The sequence below is a fragment of the Notamacropus eugenii genome, chromosome 1 (genome assembly GCF_028372415.1).
Source record: "Notamacropus eugenii isolate mMacEug1 chromosome 1, mMacEug1.pri_v2, whole genome shotgun sequence".
Classification (NCBI taxonomy): domain Eukaryota; kingdom Metazoa; phylum Chordata; class Mammalia; order Diprotodontia; family Macropodidae; genus Notamacropus; species Notamacropus eugenii.
The window spans coordinates 537,437,860-537,446,740 of NC_092872.1; the positions used below are offsets into that span (position 1 = coordinate 537,437,860).

General features: G+C 34.8%; 1 pseudogene; it reads right to left on the minus strand.

Moving 5' to 3' along the window:
* Window positions 1-451: 451 nt before the first annotated feature.
* On the minus strand, window positions 452-5,102 carry LOC140518768 (ELL-associated factor 1 pseudogene; annotated as a pseudogene).
* Between the last annotated feature and the right edge of the window lie 3,779 nt (window positions 5,103-8,881).

Sequence of the window (8,881 nt, forward strand, 5' to 3'; positions counted from 1 at the left end):
CTCCACTGGCCTATCAGTTCAGATCAAATTAGGTGAGGAAGACTACAGTCTTCATTATTTCCACATGCCAAATAATTTGAAGAGGATTTAATGCACTTTAGGGGTGCTGCATTTCCCCTAAGTGACAAATAATTTGCTTCAGCAATGAAAATAACAGTACAAACTAAGTGATTGCCAAAGATGTATAACAATTTAACACTCAGCCTTTGAAGAGCCAAGACATCTCCAAAACTACTCAGGTTTTTCATCCAGGATACTAACCAAACAGCAACAAATTCTTTTAATTATTTACTCTTTCAACTAAGATAAAATTTTAAAACAGATTATTCCCCAAATAAAGAGAATCCTGCTCAAGATCTTGGATCCATCCTCAATCTGCTCATTGATCACAAATTCTCAAGTACTCTCCTTCATGGTGGGTTTCTTGCTAGCTTACTGTTGCTCTACATGTTCACCTATCAAAGAGATGGATGTATGATGTTCTCAAGTGTAAGTCATTTTGAAGGGTGTTCATCAGATGGTTATTTCCTGGGTTAGGCTGAAGCCATGGCCACAGGGTTTCTGTGGCTGACCAGCTGCTAAGAGGGTTGCGTGGGCAAGGTGCAAGCAACCAGCTCCTCTCCTTTACTGCTTGAAATTCTGTGAGTTCTTCCTGCTGCTGCTACTCATTGTTCAATTATTTTCATCTCTGTTCTCAGCTCTCTTTTAATGTTATCCAAACTGAGGTTTGGGTGAGGGTTTATCTTTCACAGGGCAGGTTTTCAGGGGGCTCTAAAAGTTACAGGAGATGGTGGTGCTCCAGCAGGGAGCAGGTTATTCTATTTGGGTTACTTCTCTCATTTTTTGTTTTCTTGACCTGAATCCTGTAACTGAGTTTTCCAACATACATTCACCAGTGTCACAATTAATAATGCAAACACAATCTTTCTGATATGGTCTTTTGTTTTCTTTGGAGACAATCACTGGAGGTGTGCATCCCTGGAGGTGTGGCATTATAAATGTGATTTCATTATCCTTTGCTAACCTGGAGTTCTATATCACATGAAGGTTCTACAGATGCTGGCTTAAAATCACAGTGAATGTTGTGAAAGGAGAATTTGGGCCTCTTTTTGAAGCTCTCACTGAACTTTAGGTCATGCTCCTTAAGGTCCAGAAGCAGTAGGTTCACTGTACAGTTCACTGCCCTTTCCCTGCAAGAGGAAGTGACCTTACCTCATTACATCTCCTGAACCCTGCACCACTGAACAAAGGTTTTACACAGAAGGAAGTAAAGTGGTATAGTGGAAAGAGTCTTGAATTTGGAGTCAGGGGACCAAGTTTCAAATCCTTCCACTGACACTTAGGCAAGTTGCAACTTCCATAGGCTTCAATTCCCTTGTTTATAAAATGAAATATATAGATTAAAATATTTTCTGGTACTAAATTTGTGATTCCATTCTATGGATATGCAAATAATAAAGTGAAAGGAATCATGGTTTAGGAGTTAGAAGACAGTAGTTTTAATTCTATCACTGTCACTTGATAACTGTGTGACTTTGGGCAATTCACTCAGATTGAGTCAATTCCCTTCTTTTATATTGGTGATAATAACAATTGCTTTACCCAGATAAGAAACAGGAAGAGAAATAATAATGTATGTGAAAGTTCTTGAGATCTTGGGAAGTGCTACATAAATGTAAGTTATCAAAATAAGGTCCCAAAGAACTGATAATAAAATACTTTTCCCCTTCTCTTAGAAAAGTAGGGGAACAGCAAGGCAGAATGTTGTATATATTAGCAAATGCTACTCTAGTGGGAATTAAAGGGTATCTGAAGGAGAATAATGTATAATATTTTGGAAAGGTAGGAACCAGTTTTGATTGACATTGAATATTAAATGGAGGAGTTTGTGTTTGAGCCTAATGGTTGTAGCGGGTTATTAGAGTTTATTGACTAGTGTATCATGATGATCTGTGCTCTAGGAATACCAGTGTGGCAATTTTGCAGATGATAATTTAGAAAGGGAGAGTAGAAGAAAATTTAAGTTATTGCAGTAACTAAGCACATAGTGATAAGAACCTACATCAACTACAGCTGTGGTTGTGTGGACAGAGAGAAAGACTGATAGGGAAGATGTGGATGTAAAATCAAAAAGACCTGACAATTTTTGAGTTTGCATCTCTTTTTTAAACATTTTTCTTGTCTATTTCTTTTTAGCATTATTTTTTAGCCATGTTAGAAAAAGAAAAGCAAGAAAATTAAGTGAAAAAATATGCTTCAATCTGCATTCAGACTTCATCATCATGATCATGATCATGATCATTATCATCTTCTAGTTATTCCTTTCTCCCATTGGCCCTCCCTTCTATCACCCCCCCACACCCCACTTATTCTCTTCTCCCCTATTTTCCTGTAGTGTAAGAAAAATTTTCATACCAAATTGAGCATGCATCTTATTCTTTCCTGAAGCCAAATGTGATGAGAGTAAGCTTCACTTTCCCCCTCTAACCTCCCCTTTTTCCCCTCTATTGAAAAAAGTTTTTTCTTGCTGTTTTTATGTGTGATAATTTGTCCCATTCCATTTCTCCCTTTCTCCTCCCAATATATCCCTCTTAGAGCTCTTAATTTTATTTTTTTTAGATATCATCCCTTCCTGTTCAACTCACCCTGTGTCCTCTGTCAATATGCATATAATTCCTCCAGCTACCCAAATACTAAGAAAAGTCTCAAGAGTTACAAATACTATCTTTCCATGTAGGAATGTAAGCAGTTCAACTTTAGTAAGTCTTTATGATTTCTCTTTCCTTTTACCTTTTCATGCTTCTCTTGATTCTTGTGTTTGAAAGTCAAATTTTCTATTCAGCTCTGGTCTTTTCATCAAGAATGCTTGAAAGTCCTCTATTTAATTGAATGATCAATTTTTCCCCTGAAGCATTATACTCAGTTTTGGGTAGGTGATTCTTGGTTTTGATCCTAGCTCCTTTGACTTCTGGAATATCATATTCCAAGTCCTTCAGTCCTTTGATGCAGAAGCTGCCAGATCCTGTGTTATCCTGAATTTATTACCACAATACTCGAATTGTTTATTCCTAGTGTCTTGCAATGTTTTCTCCTTGAACTGGGAACTTTTGAATTTTGTTACAATATTTCTAGGAGTTTTTCTTTTCAGATCTCTTTCAGGAGATGATCAGTGGATTCTTTCAATATTTATTTTACCCTCTGTTTCTAGAATATCAGGGCAGTTTTCCTTGATAATTTCATGAAAGATGATGTTTAGACTCTTTTTTTGATCATGGCTTTCAGGTAGTCCCATAATTTTTAAATTGTCTCTCCTGGATCTATTTTCCAGGTCAATTGTTTTTCCAATGAGATATTTCACATTGTCCATTATTTTTTCATTCCTTTGGTTTTGTTTTATAAATTCTTGATTTTTCATAAAGTCATTAGCTTCCATCTGCTCCATTCTAATCTTTAAGAAATTATTCTCTTCAGTGAGTTTTTGAATTTCCTTTCCCATCTGTACAATTCTGCTTTTTAGAGCATTCTTCTCTTCATTGGCTTTTTGGATCTCTCTTGTGATTTGGGTTAGTCTATTTATTAGAGTGTTATTTTCTTCAGCATTTTTTGGGTATCCTTTAACAAGTTCTTGACTCATGTTTCATGATTTTTTTGCATCACTCTCATTTCTCTTCTCAATTTTTGCTCTACTTCTCTTACTTGATCTTCAAAATTCTTTTTGAACTCTTCCATGGTCTGAGACCAATTAACATTTTTCTTGGAGGCTTTTGATGGAGGAGCTTTGACTTTGTTTTCTTTTGTTTGCTTTGGTTTTCCTTGTCACCAAAGTAAGATTCTGTAGTCTGATTCTTTTTCTGGCTTTTCGGTATTTCCCCAGCCATTTACTTGACTTTTGAGCTCTTTGTTAAGGTAGTTCTTCCAGTGGGGGAGAGGGGTGTACTGTCAATCACTCGATCCCCCCACAATCTGTGGGTCTAGAGCTCTAGAAACAGTGACTGCAGCTGTCACTGCTACTGCTGGGGTTTTGGGGGTTCCTCTTCCCCCTCCCCCTTCTGCTGCCCTGGGGCTGGGGTTGGACTACTCCACTCTCCTGCACTGATCCCACAGGCTTTTCCCACTAATCTTCCAATTTGTCCTCGGAATTTTGGGGTCCTGAAGTCTGAAAACTGCCCCAAAGGTGGGAGATTCAGTCTCATCAAGGCCTGCTCAGGTCCTGTCTATGCTGGCATGGCCCATGCCAGACTGCGCCCTGGCCCCTACATGGCGTGATAGACACTTCCCAGGACCTTCCAGTCTGTCTTGGGCTGAAGATTTGCTTCACTCCATCGTTCTGTGGGTTCTGCAGTTCCAGAATATGTTTAGAGCCATTTTTTATAGGTATTTGGCTAGGCTTGGGGGCGATGCTCTAGAAAGTCTGTACTGTTACTCTGTCATCTTGGCTCCCCAGTAGCCAAGTTTTTCAGTGATCTCCTGGTTCTTCTCACTTCACTTTGCAACAGTTCATTTAGGTCTTTTCATGTTTTTTTCTGCAACCATTCCCCTCATCATTTCTTAGAGCACAATAATATTCCATCACAATCATATACCACTGGTTCAGCCAGTCCCAAATTGATGGGCATCGCATGAGTGTGCATCTTGATGTTACATGCCACATTGCACTAACAATAAGAGTGTCAAGGAATAATGTTATTATCTCTATTTTTCTCCCAAGAAATATTTTTTTATTCCAAAGTGAAGGTTGAAAAAAGACTTTTAAAACAGTGTCTTCTATATTATATTAACTGTCTTTATACAGTTAATAATAACAGTGTATGATCATGAATTCTCTGCACCTTTCAGTCAATTCCATGATAGTAAAGATGTTGCTGGACATTTGAGAAAACTTACATGATACTTTAAAATAGTTTTATCAAGATTGTTTTTATTGTATGGGGAGTTTATTCTTATAAAAAGGTTATAAAGATAGGAAAGTGATGATTGACATTTATTTGACTATTTCATTTTTCATCATTTCTGTGTTCTTTAGAGCCTTGTATATCTTTTCTTCTTTCAGTATTTTGGGAATCAACACTGAAATTACTTTAAAGTTGTGCTACTTACACCATGGACCCCTCCTGTATATAAAGTATCAAGTAAATTCCCTTGAGTTTATTTTCTTCAGTGTTATTTCTATGCCCTTTTTTACCTCATTGAGGCTTGTAGAGTACAAATGTAGAGTGAATATGTAAACTTATGTAATATGTAAACTTCCTATTGTAAACCCTTAGTTATATTCCTTCTATTTTCATTATTTAGTTATATCTTGGCATGACTTGACTGCATTGAGCCTCATGCTGAATTTTTTCCAAGCTTTTTTGTCTCCACTAATGATTATTCTTTAATGGGACCATCATGCTCATTACCTTTCAATATTGTCTTCCATAATATTTTACAAACAAGTTTGTATTCCAAAACCAGCATTGTCTATGGCTTCCATATCTTCCCAATTGGCAAGAATATCAACTGTTTAATGTCTAAAAAATTTTCAAATCTGTTTCTCTCTTCTTTGTAGGGCTTGATGTATCTTTTAGATTAACTTAAGTAATGATGGAAATGTCTCAATTTTTGTTGTTATTTTGTTGATTGTTATTTTATCCAATTTCCATTTTCCAATGTCTACAAAATAGGTCAGATTGGAAGTGCTTTCTAAGTGATCTTCTTATTTTTATTTTTTCAATTTGATATTGATTTTGAACTCTGTTTTATCAAATTTGTGCACTGATTGTACACATTCAGCCAATTTAGAAATGACTCACACGTTGATAACCATTGTTTTTTGCCTCTTAAGTTATTCTGTTAGACACAAATGAAATTTTTCTTAATTTTGCTGAATTCTCTATACAAATTGTATCTTTCTGGTTACTGGAGAAGGAAGGGATATGTTTGGACATAAAGGTAATATAAAATAAAATGCATTATTTTATACGTATACATGCACACATATACATATGTGTATATATATACATATATATGTGTGTGTATGTGTATGTGTATATATGTATATATCTGTGAAGGAATTTGGTTCTTTTTGTGTTCATCACCTCCCAATTCCCCTCTACAAAAAAAAAATCAATATGTAGGTATGAAGCCTCTTTTCAGTTTTTAGTCATTTTACCCCTTTCATGTCATTCTTGAGCCACATTTTCAAAAATGTCTTGACTATTCTCCCCATCTTTCCCTATTCACATTGGAGTTATCTTTAAATTTACTTTTATAGGTATCAATGAGGTGCTCAGACTTTAAAAAAAATTTCCTTGCCCTCTCAAGAAATTTTCGAACATAAACTTCCAAAAATATGCATACACACATGTAGAAACATACATAAATGTGTAATATATACACACATGCACATACATATCCATCTTTAGTACTGCAACATGAGGTAGAAAAGTAGACCATGAAATTATGATCTTATTGCCTTTGGACAAATGAGAAAAATGCTAATTCTATTTCTCTCTTTTTTAGTGCCAGACTATTTAGCTCTGTTTTTTGGCATATAGTAGGTGCTAAATAAATGCTTGCTTACTTGACTTTTTCCCTTATTACATTTAATGAAAGAATCAGTATTAATATGATGGATATCCTATTATAGTATGTCCAATGGGTCATGGGTTTAGGATTTTATAGAATAATAGCAGTTACTTTTGTTAATTTTGTTAACTACTTCTGTCTATAGAGAGTCTCCTCTTTCTGTTATTCTGCCACCGTTTCTGATTAAGTGAGTCATACAGGATTCAGGGGTATTTTTTATTTGATTTTGTTTCATATATTGAAGTGATCAAGTAATTCATCACTTAGTGGTCAGTACAATCAGCTGATGACACCATGGTCATATGTTCACAAAACCTTTGTTTACTTACTACCTTTATGAGGCAAATAATGCCATTATTTTAATGATGATTTATCCTAGCCATTCTAATAAATCTAAAAATGCAAAATAATAGAATTCTCTCAACATTTAGACTTAAGAATTATTTACCTTAAAATGGTAATAAATGGGGTAAAATTTGAATTTATGTGTAATCCATTTGGGAGAAGACTATAGTAGTGTTTACCATGAAGTATAAATAAAAGGCTAGAAGGAAAAATGAAGACATTCCACTATTTTAAAAAATCTTTTGGAACCAGAATGAAGGTATTTGAAGAGGAAAGACACCATCAAAAACACCTTCACAATATATCAGACTCGGAATGGTCTGTCTATAGTTAATAGAAATGGCAAAGAAAGAAATTTTAAGCCTTGTGTTATTTTTCTGTTTGTTCTTTTCTGTTTCTGAAAGCACAGAGATTTATTTGAAACATTTCTGAGACTATCAAAGCACATTATTTTCCCATTCTTTTGTCCAATATTATGCTTTTTATAGCTTGCTTTCTATTCTAATCTTCCAACACATTCTGCACCGTCTTTTGTAAAAACCTAATGGCATAGCAGTTTTCTCTCGATGATTACTTATCTGGAGACTATATTATTTCCTTTTACTGTTTGCCATTTCATATAAACCTGCATATATGTTTCTTTCTTTTATTCATGTCCATGACATTTTGGCTTTTCCAAATACTAACTTACATGCACTGGGTCTTGTCTCTGTCTGACTACAGCACAATAACACTAAAAAAATCACTTTATTGATTCATTCTGGGTCATTAAGAGTTCCTTGTATGTATCTTTCTGGGTCCCATCAATAAAGGGATAAAATATAGGGAAACTGAACATGAATTTTAGCTTGAATCCAAGCTAATATCTAATATGTAAAATTGTTTTACATGTTTAAAATATAAAATTTTCTCCTTTGATTAAAATTTTTGATTTATAGATATCCATCAAAAGTGGTAGATAGGTCCACTTTGCCATATTGTTAATTACCAACCCATCTGGGGTCGAGCTGAATCTCTGACTAATTTCTTCCCTAGCCACTTTCCAATCTGCTGTTGCTCTCTTCTACACTAGAATTCTAGAAACAATGCCCAGGAAGAATTAAATAACTCAGAGTGCTTGACACATATCAGTTGATTAATAAATGATTTTTTTTCATTCCTTAATGCTCACTCGGAAATCATAACTGCTTATGTAGTGACTTCACAATAATGTGTCATAGAAAAAGAATTTTCTCCTCTTGAATTTGATAGCCTCTCCTCACCTCTCATTATGGCACAAACTCCTGTCCTCATTATATAACACTTGATCTTATACCCCAGTTAAATATTTGGTGGGATTAGTGGAGGTAAATTTGGCATACTCCAGTTTTCAAAGTTGGTAAGCAGCAAAATTCTGATGAATATCATTGCCCTAAGTCAACAGGAGTGGTATGATGATGATAAGTAACTATCTTCATATGTGTGTGTATATATATATATATATATATATATATATATATATACAGACATACATACATATATATGTATATGTGTGTGTTTTAAGGTTTGCTAAACACCTCACAAAAATTATTTTATTTTTTTCTTCCAAAACTCTGAGAGGTAGATGTTATCATTATTCCCCTTTTTAGATCAGGAAACTGAAACCCATGAAAACTAAATGATTCTTTTGATAAATTTAGTGTGACAAATAAATGAATATCTGCTATGTGCTTAGTGATGACATTCCTTCTGGATATAAATCAAGCCATTATTGTATAGTAGAAGAAAGAAGATCATAGTATCAAAGGCTTAGGATGGAAATGGAATGTAGAGGTCATCTAGCCCAAATGTTTTACTTTATAAATGAAGGAACTAAGTCCCAAAGAAGTAACTTGTCCACTGTAACCTAGGTAGTGTGTGCCAACTGAAGCAGTATATGAGGCTGAATCCTGCTTTTGCTTAGATCTGTGCAAGTTACTTAAACAGCTTT